The sequence below is a fragment of the Pinus tabuliformis genome, chromosome 1_2, assembly GCF_031772625.1.
Source record: "Pinus tabuliformis cultivar Carrire ecotype Pingquan chromosome 1_2, CPIR1, whole genome shotgun sequence".
In the NCBI taxonomy this organism is placed as follows: Eukaryota; Viridiplantae; Streptophyta; class Pinopsida; order Pinales; family Pinaceae; genus Pinus; species Pinus tabuliformis.
The window spans coordinates 1,220,834,143-1,220,842,771 of NC_142298.1; the positions used below are offsets into that span (position 1 = coordinate 1,220,834,143).

The window sequence follows — 8,629 nt, forward strand, 5'->3', positions numbered from 1 at the left end:
TGGCTACGGAAGAAACGAGGAGTGGCCTATTGCCCAAAACACACTAAGCTCACACATAGTCAACAATTTGTTGAATCCAAAAACCTACAGACGACTCTCTCCTTCTTTCGATGAAAAAGTTCTACCAAACCTCATGAAAAGTTACAAACACGCTCGAGTGCTTTCCCATCACTTAACTACTCATAATCTCCGAAATGTAGCTTTTCAAAATTCCTGCTATCTTCACTGACTTTCATTTCTCTACTAATCAGCTTTCGGGTTCCGAGTAAGCACATTTGTGCATGTCTTTTACATGCTTTCTCAAAGAGGTCTGCAAGAGTTGACTCTCATTCCCATCCATGCTCTCGGCTCGACCCACATCACCTGCATACACCAGAGGAAACTGTCGTCTCGGGGCCAATCCCTTTCCGCTATACATTGACACACCCGTCTTGACACTCCCGTCACCCAGCACAATGTCAGCTGGAAAGCTACAATCCATAGTGTCGATGCCCATCGTGGTTATCCAGGGAGCAATGTTAGTCATCGTCCCATCTCTGGGGTCGTTGTTTCCCGTCGATGAAAAAACAAACACTCCCCTCTGCACAACACCAAAGGTGCCAATGGCAATGTTGTCCAGAAAATAAGGAACAACGCTTCCTCCGACAGACAATGAAATAACATCAAGATCGTCATTTAAAGCCTTATCGAGCACTGAGAGTATGTCGGAATCAAAGCAACCCGACAACCAGTAGACCTTGTAAACGGTAATACGGACCTTGCGCGCCATTCCTTCGGCGATTCCTTAGCGTAGCCCAGCATGCTCGCTTTGTAAACATATTTGCAAGCAGCCATGGAAGCAATATGCACCTTCCTTTGCTGATCCTTAGTAGATCGACACTGATCCAGGCTCATCCACGATTCTGCTTCATAGATCCCAATAGCACATGGCAATTAGCTCTCCATTGTTGGCTAATCCAGGTTGAAAAACACAACCACAGGCTCTAACAACAAACACCAACCCAATATTGGATTCATCATAGGCTCAATTCAAGAACGTTCGTTTCAACTTTCAAAGGTTCATGCAGGAAAATGAATCAACACTGTGGATCTCAACATCTGTTTTGCAGAGCCTCCAAACAACTGCAAACAGATTCTTCGCATGATTACATAACTTCTCTCACACACGCCATCCATAGGCCATCACTTCTCTGCTTTCACCCTCAAAACAGGTGAGATACTCAAAATGCCTAATGGTTGCATCCTCGATGCTTCACAACTCCTCTCATCACACATTTCATTAAAGAGTCTTTGTAATTAATTTTTTTTTTTTAATTTTGATAGTAGGGGTGTTTCAACCTTATTTTTTATGGTGGAAATAGATTCATCACCAGAAAAAACCCATGGAGAACTTAAAATATTAAATCTTAACATTTAACGTGGATTTCAAAAAAAAATCACCAAATTTTACTCTAACGTAATTTCCATTATTTTCCTGGCAAATTTGCAACCTCATTAAACTAATCATTTATTTTTACACTTCATTGTAAAATAGTCTTATATATTAAATATAGAGCATTTAAAATGATACTTTTCTAATTACTTGTGTTGAGTAAAAATGCTATTTTTTTTTTGGTTAAAAGTGGAAAATAACTATCAATTTAAATAATTGAACTTGATTCAAAAGTTTCAATTTCAAATTTAACAAAAATGTATAATTGGATTGGGTTCAAAACTTTCACTTTTAATTTTTAACAAAAATGTATTAATTTTAAAATCATAACATGCTAAAATATATTAACATTATCATTTGTTTTTATTTTAAAATCATATTTTTGTTTGTCAAGTTATCTGTGATCCTCGAGGCTTGACCTATGATTTGAGGAGTTGCCATCCAGGGGCATTTAAGGGGTCAAAGTCTCCAGGGATTGCACACCGACCCCTAGTTGACTCAATGTTTTTAGCATGTATCATTGGCCTAGCAGAGAGCACAACCAACCCCCCAAGGTTTGATAAGAAGTCCATCCTAAGGGGTCAAAGTCACCGAGGATTGCACACCAACCTTTGATTGACTCAATTTTTTTAGCATGTCTCATCCGCCTAGCAGAGAGCACAACCACCCCCCTGAGGTTTGATAAGAAGTCCAAAATTGTGCTAGTAAAACTTGACAAAATCACAACATGTTAATGTATATTAATATTATTATTTATTTTGTTTAAAACTGTGCAAATTTACCTATAGTGAAATATGATTGCAGAAAAATAGATTTATTGGTGAAATTGCAATGAGCAGTAGTTTGCTTTGTAGAAGAAGGCTTATTGGTGAAACTATTTATTTAAGCTTTTCATGTTTAAACCTATGACAAGTAATCTAAGTTATTGAATCTCAAATTTAAGGTTAACTTTTTGTACTTTTCACTTTTAGCCTTTCAGAATTTTTATTCACCCTCAAATACATTTCAAAATCTTAAAAAAAATCTATGCTAGGTCAAATTCAAAGGCTAAACCACTAAATTAAAAAAAAATTATTAACTAGCAATTGTCCTTAAAAGTGCAAAGATACATAGAAGGAATAGAAGGGGCATGTGGATTTGCTCTAATGTCATACAGGTGTACAAGAAGACACCCAAAGATTGAGTGCATAATCATAAAATTTCTACTAAGAGAGGAAATTGAAGAGATAAACTAATAAAATTTCTACTAAGAGAGAAAATTGAAGAGAAAAACTAAGTTCCTTTGTTGCTTAAAAAATGAACTATTATCTAATAATAGAATTTGTACTATAACCATTTTTCAAATATTTCTATTTTTTCAAGTAGTTGATTTCTTAAATTCATTTTAGTTCAGTGTCAAAAATAAATAAGAAATTTTAATTTTAGTGTCAAAATGTCAAACCAATATTAGTCAACTTCTGTATAAATTCATTTTAACTTGTAAAAAACCAATCATTTTTTAGACGTTTTTCCAAATAATTGCCTTTGTTTCAAAAAGGTGAATATATATATATATATATATATATATATATATATATATATATATATAAAGTCATCTTAATAAAAAAAACACAAACCTCTCTAAATAAAACACAACACAAATCAGAGAAATTCAGATCTGAAATAGATATGATAAACCATATAAATCCTTACCTATATTTATATTGGTTTATCATATCTATTTCAGATCAGAATTTCTCTTATTTGTGTTGTGTTTTATTTTGATGGTTTTTATAGAGAGATTTGTGTTATAGATAGATAGATAGATAGATATGAGTAATTGTCACAATATTTTATTCAGAATTAATTACATGACTTAATACCCACTCTAGAAATATGATACTAATAGCTCACTATGGGAAATGGTAAGGGTTTCAAAGTTTTTCTTTAACATGTATAAATTCATTTTAATTCAGTGTTAAAAATAAATAAGAAATTTTAATTTTAGTGTCAAAAAGTCAAACCAATATTTAGGCATGTTTTCATTTAGTTGACTTATGTATAAATTCATTTTAACTTGTACAAAACCAATTAGAAAATAAAGGTATTTTAACTTTAGTGTAAAAAATTCAAACCATTTTTAAAACATTTTTCTAAATAATTGCCTTTGTTTCAAATATATATATATATATATATATGTTTATTAGGTCATCTTAATCCAAACAAAACACAAATCTCTCTATAAAAACCATCAAAACAAAACACAACACAAATTAGAGAAATTCAGATCTGAAATAGTTATGATAAACCAATATAAATCCTTATATATATATATATATATATATATATATATATATATATATATATATATATGAGTAATTGTTACAATATTTTATTCAAAATTAATTACATGACTTAATATCTACTCTAGAAATATGGGATTAATAGCTCATTGTGGGAAATGGTAAGGGTTTCCAAGTTTACTAAAGCCTATGGGATCTGCTATAATGACAAACCCCAACATGGTATTTGAGCCTTAGCCAAGTTTGCACTTCTTGAGCTAATTCCCACCATGGGAACATAAAAATAATAAAAATTTAGAAATTTACTTAAACAAAAAAAATTGGTGGAAGAGAAAACATCTTCAATACAACAAGTATTGTTATGTTAGCTGTGGGTCCAAATCCCAAATAAATTGTGTGAATTGATCTCTCTACACATCAATTATAAGAGCCAATTTTTGTTTAATAGTTAACTCATACCTATCCCAATGTTGCCAATGCAAAAAACAAAATTCTTTTTTTTAAAGCCAGCTTAGCAGGAAAAGCGTGTCAATTCCATCCATTCTTCACCAACCAAAAGACAAGATCATGAAACAATTTAATATACACAATACAAGAGGGATACTTGGAAAGTTGAGAAACTGAAATTTAGTAAATTAATAAATAAAAATAATTTTTTTTTAAGAAATTTTATAAATTTTGTGTTATTTATTTTATTTAAATTCAATGAAATTTTAATATAACTGTTTTATAATTTTTAAATTATTTTAACATAATTTAAATGAAAAAAATGAAATTAGAAAATTATTTTAACATAATTTAAATGAAAAAAATGAATTAGAAGAAGATTTTTTTTACATATTTATTTGTTATATGATTTTCTTTATTATTTTTACTTAATAATAAAGAAGCAATTTATTAAATTTAATTAATATTATAATAAAGAATCTTTTCTCAATTATAAATTTAGTAGAAAATTAATATAATTTAAAAAAAAAATCTTTAATATTTTAAATTTTAAATATTTTTTAGAAAAATTATTGTCTAAAATTCTATCTTTTTAAATAAACATAAATTATCAAATATTCTACCAAATTTTCTAATTAATAATTTCAATTAAATAAAACACAAATCTAGCTATTAGGTTGACTTGTTGATCTATTTAACCCTCTTCCTAGATCTGTTGGTTGGAAAGGCATTGACCAAAATCTTCAATGTAATTTCTTCCGAAAAATTCTTATACATTAAAACACAAATCATTAAAAACTTTTATCAAAATCTCCAATTATCAAACAAAATTAATCACGGTTTAAATTAAATTTATATATAAAAAATGTTTAAAGTAAAATAATCTAGATTTGTTATTTCTCTTTCACTAGAATTTAACAATATTATTAAACTTTCGGGTTCCGAGTAAGCGCATTTGTGTATGTCTTTTGCTTGCTTGCTCAAAGAGGTCCGCAAGAGTTGAAACTCCTTCCCATCCATTCTCTCGGCTGGACCCGCATCACCTGCAAACACCAGAGGAAACTGTCGTCCCGGGGCCAATCCCTTTCCGCTATACATTGACACACCCGACTTGACACTCCCGTCGCCCAGCACAATGTCAGCAGGAAGGCTACGATCCATAGTGCCGGCGTCCACCGTGGTTATCCAGGGAGCAACGTTAGTCACCGTCCCATCCCCGGGGCCGTTGTTTCCCGCCGATGCAGAAACAAACACCCCCCTCTGCACAGCACCTAAGGTGCCAATGGCAATGCTGTCCAGAAAATAAGGAACAACGCTTCCTCCGACAGACAACGAAATAACATCAACACCGTCGAGCGCTGAGAGTATGTCGGAATGAAAGCAACCTGACGACCAGCAGACCTTGTAAAAGGCAATACGGGCCTTGGGCGCCAGTTTTTGGCGATTACCTTAGCCTAGCCCAGCATGCTCGCTTTGTAAACATATCTGCCAGCGGCCGTGGAAGCAGTATGCCCCTTCCTTTGCTGATCCTTGGTAGATCCGGGCTCATCCACGATTCTGCTTCATAGATCCCGGCAGCACGGACCAATCAGCTCTCCACCGTTGGCTGATCCAGGTTGCAAAACACAACCACAGGCTCTAACAACAAACACCAACCCAATATTGGATTCGTCATAGGCTCGATTCAAGAACGTTGGTTTAGCTTTCAAAGATTCATGCAGGAAAATGAATCAGCACTGTGGATCTCAACATCTGTTCTGCAGAGCCTCCAAACAACTGCGAACAGAGTCTTCCCAGGATTACATAGCTTCTCTCACACGCACCAACCACAGGCCACCGCTCCTCCTCTACTCTTACCCTCAAAACAGGTGAGATACTCAAAATGACTAGTGGCTGCATCCTCGACGCTTCACAGCTCCTATCGTCACACATTTCAACAAAGAGTCTTCTCCATATGGTCGTGTCTCTCCTCGATGCGCCCTGCAACTAGATCTAGATCACTGCAAAGGAAGGTAGAGCACTTCTCTATTTATTAATATTCTCAAAACAAATACATTCGGGGTAGTCTAACTAGTAAGAGGAATTGCCTAGAAATTTATGGAAATTTCAGTCATATTTAGAGAAAATCCTAGAAGGATTTTTGTAAATCCAAGGTATAGTTGTTAAACTTCAAAATTTTAGGTGTCCTAGATGTTTTTGATGGTGCTGAATCTATTTCCACCATCAAAAACACGGTTCAAATACCGTCGCTATAAGATTTTTTGAAATTTTTTTGCCCGGATTCCAGCCATTTTTAGCTGTGAGGGCAATTCCTCTCTTGTTTCCCTCATTTCAGGACAGTCCAAGCTTCCTCATCCCAGTACTGGGGTTAAATTTCCAAAAAAAATCTATATTTACATTAATCAAATAGTATTAAAAATAAATATATGCAAGATTTATTGTAAAAAACGCACAATTTATTTATTAGTTGAGAAAATATCTCAATCACACATAAATTTAAAAAACAAAATAAGAACAAACTCTTCTGAATAAAAAATTACAACTTTAACATGAAAAAATAACTTATTCACACAAAATTAAAATAAAAATAAATAATCAAAAACCAACAAACAAATAAAAAAATTCCAGATCTATTCTAGATTTATATGAATTGTATAATTGCATCAATAATGAAGATAGAGATGGACCTTGATAAAATCTGAAAGCCGCGATATGTAGTCAAAAAGGGCATCTAAATCGGCATCAACCCTTTCTTCATCAACTGCTTCAGCTGCTTCCCTTATCCTCTTAGCATAATCCGGTAGCTTTTGAGGGCTGGAAGTAGATGCGGTCGAATCAGGTTTTGCAGATCCAGAAAAGAGAGAAGAAATGCGGTTTTTTCTTCCAGTCATGGTTGATAAATTATTGACGACGCAGGAACGAGGGGCAACTGTGAAAGAGTGATGAAAAATGACTCCAGTCACGCACTTCAACTCGTTATACAGCCAGTCAGCGACTTGAGATTTTCAACATATAGTTCCAAGGGGCACTCCAGACTCCAATATAGCTTTAGCTGTATTCCTTGTTGAGAGGAGAGCTTCTAGAGAGGTTGTATTCCACTGAGTGAAGGAATATCACTTTACCGTCCACCGATAACGTTTCGTGGAGCTGTATTCACACAAGAGATTCTATATGTCACATCAACAAGCTGTATCCACGAAGTTTGATGATTAAAACAATAAACATAAAAGTTTTGTTTGTGTAATTTTTTAGGTTTGAAGTGTGGTTTGAGGAGTTTTGAGGAGTATTTAAGTGGTTAAAGTCACCAGGAAATTGCATATTAGCATTTAGCTTACTCGATTTTTTAGCATTTCTCCTCCCTTTAGCACAAGGCACAACCATTTCTTAAGATGTTTGTTAAGAGGTTCATCATCAATTGGTTGTGCTAGTGAGACTTGACAAAATCACAACATGTTAATGTATATTAATATTATTGCTTGTTTTGTTTAAAATTGTACAAATTTATAACATATAGTGAAATATGGTTGCAGAAAAATAAATTTTTTGGTGAAATTGCAATGAGTAGTAGTTTTTTTTGGTGAAATTGTAGAACAGTGGTTTGCTTTGTCAAAGAAGGTTTTCTCCCTAATAAGAAAACCAATAAACCAATTCTAATTATGAGTAAAATATAAGGATGCATATCTTCATGTTTTATATGTGAGATAGTGACCATTGCCTCACCCTGAAACTATTTATTTAAGCTTTTAAGTGTCTAAACATATGACAAGTAATTTAAATTATTGAATCTCAAATTTAAGGTTAATTTTTTTTTATTTGGAAATCTAAAAAAACTTTCTCTAGTAGGTCAAATTCCAAGGCTAAACCACTAAATTTTAAAAAGAACATTAACTAGTAATTGCTCCTAAAGATAGAAAGATACAATGTTCTAATAATAGAATTGTACTATAACCATTTTTCAAATGTTTCATTTTTTCAAGTAGTTGATTCACGTATAAATTTATTTTAATTTAGTGTCAAAATAAATAAGAAACTCTAATTTAGTGTCAAAAAGTCAAACTAATTTCTAGGCATGTTTCCAAGTAGTTGTCTTCATATAAATTCATTTCTCTTAGTGTAAAAAACCAACTAGAATTAGAGAGATTTTAACTTTAGTGTAAAAAAATCAAACCATTTTTTAGTAATGGCATTTGTCTCAAATAGGTGAAGAGTGTATATATATATATATATATATATATATATATATATATATATATATTCATTTTAAGTTTATTTGGTCATCTTAATCAAAACACAACACAAATATCTCTCTAAAAACCATCTAAACAAAACACACCAAATTACAATGCAAATCAAAAAGATTTTAAAGCATAGTAAGACATACCTAAAATAGATATGAATAGTGAAAACCAATGTAAATCCTTACCACAATGTGAATGTGTGTGTGCGTGCCTTGGAGTAATTGTCACAC

General features: G+C 32.6%; 1 long non-coding RNA gene across 1 annotated transcript; it reads right to left on the bottom strand.

Annotated features, from left to right (window-relative positions):
- Nucleotides 1–5,087: 5,087 nt before the first annotated feature.
- On the bottom strand, nt 5,088–7,268 carry LOC149210659 (uncharacterized). Its single transcript, XR_016252958.1, has 2 exons — nt 6,849–7,268; nt 5,088–6,161 (listed from the first exon to the last, which is right to left on the bottom strand). It is a non-coding gene; the product is annotated as an uncharacterized LOC149210659 (long non-coding RNA).
- Between the last annotated feature and the right edge of the window lie 1,361 nt (nt 7,269–8,629).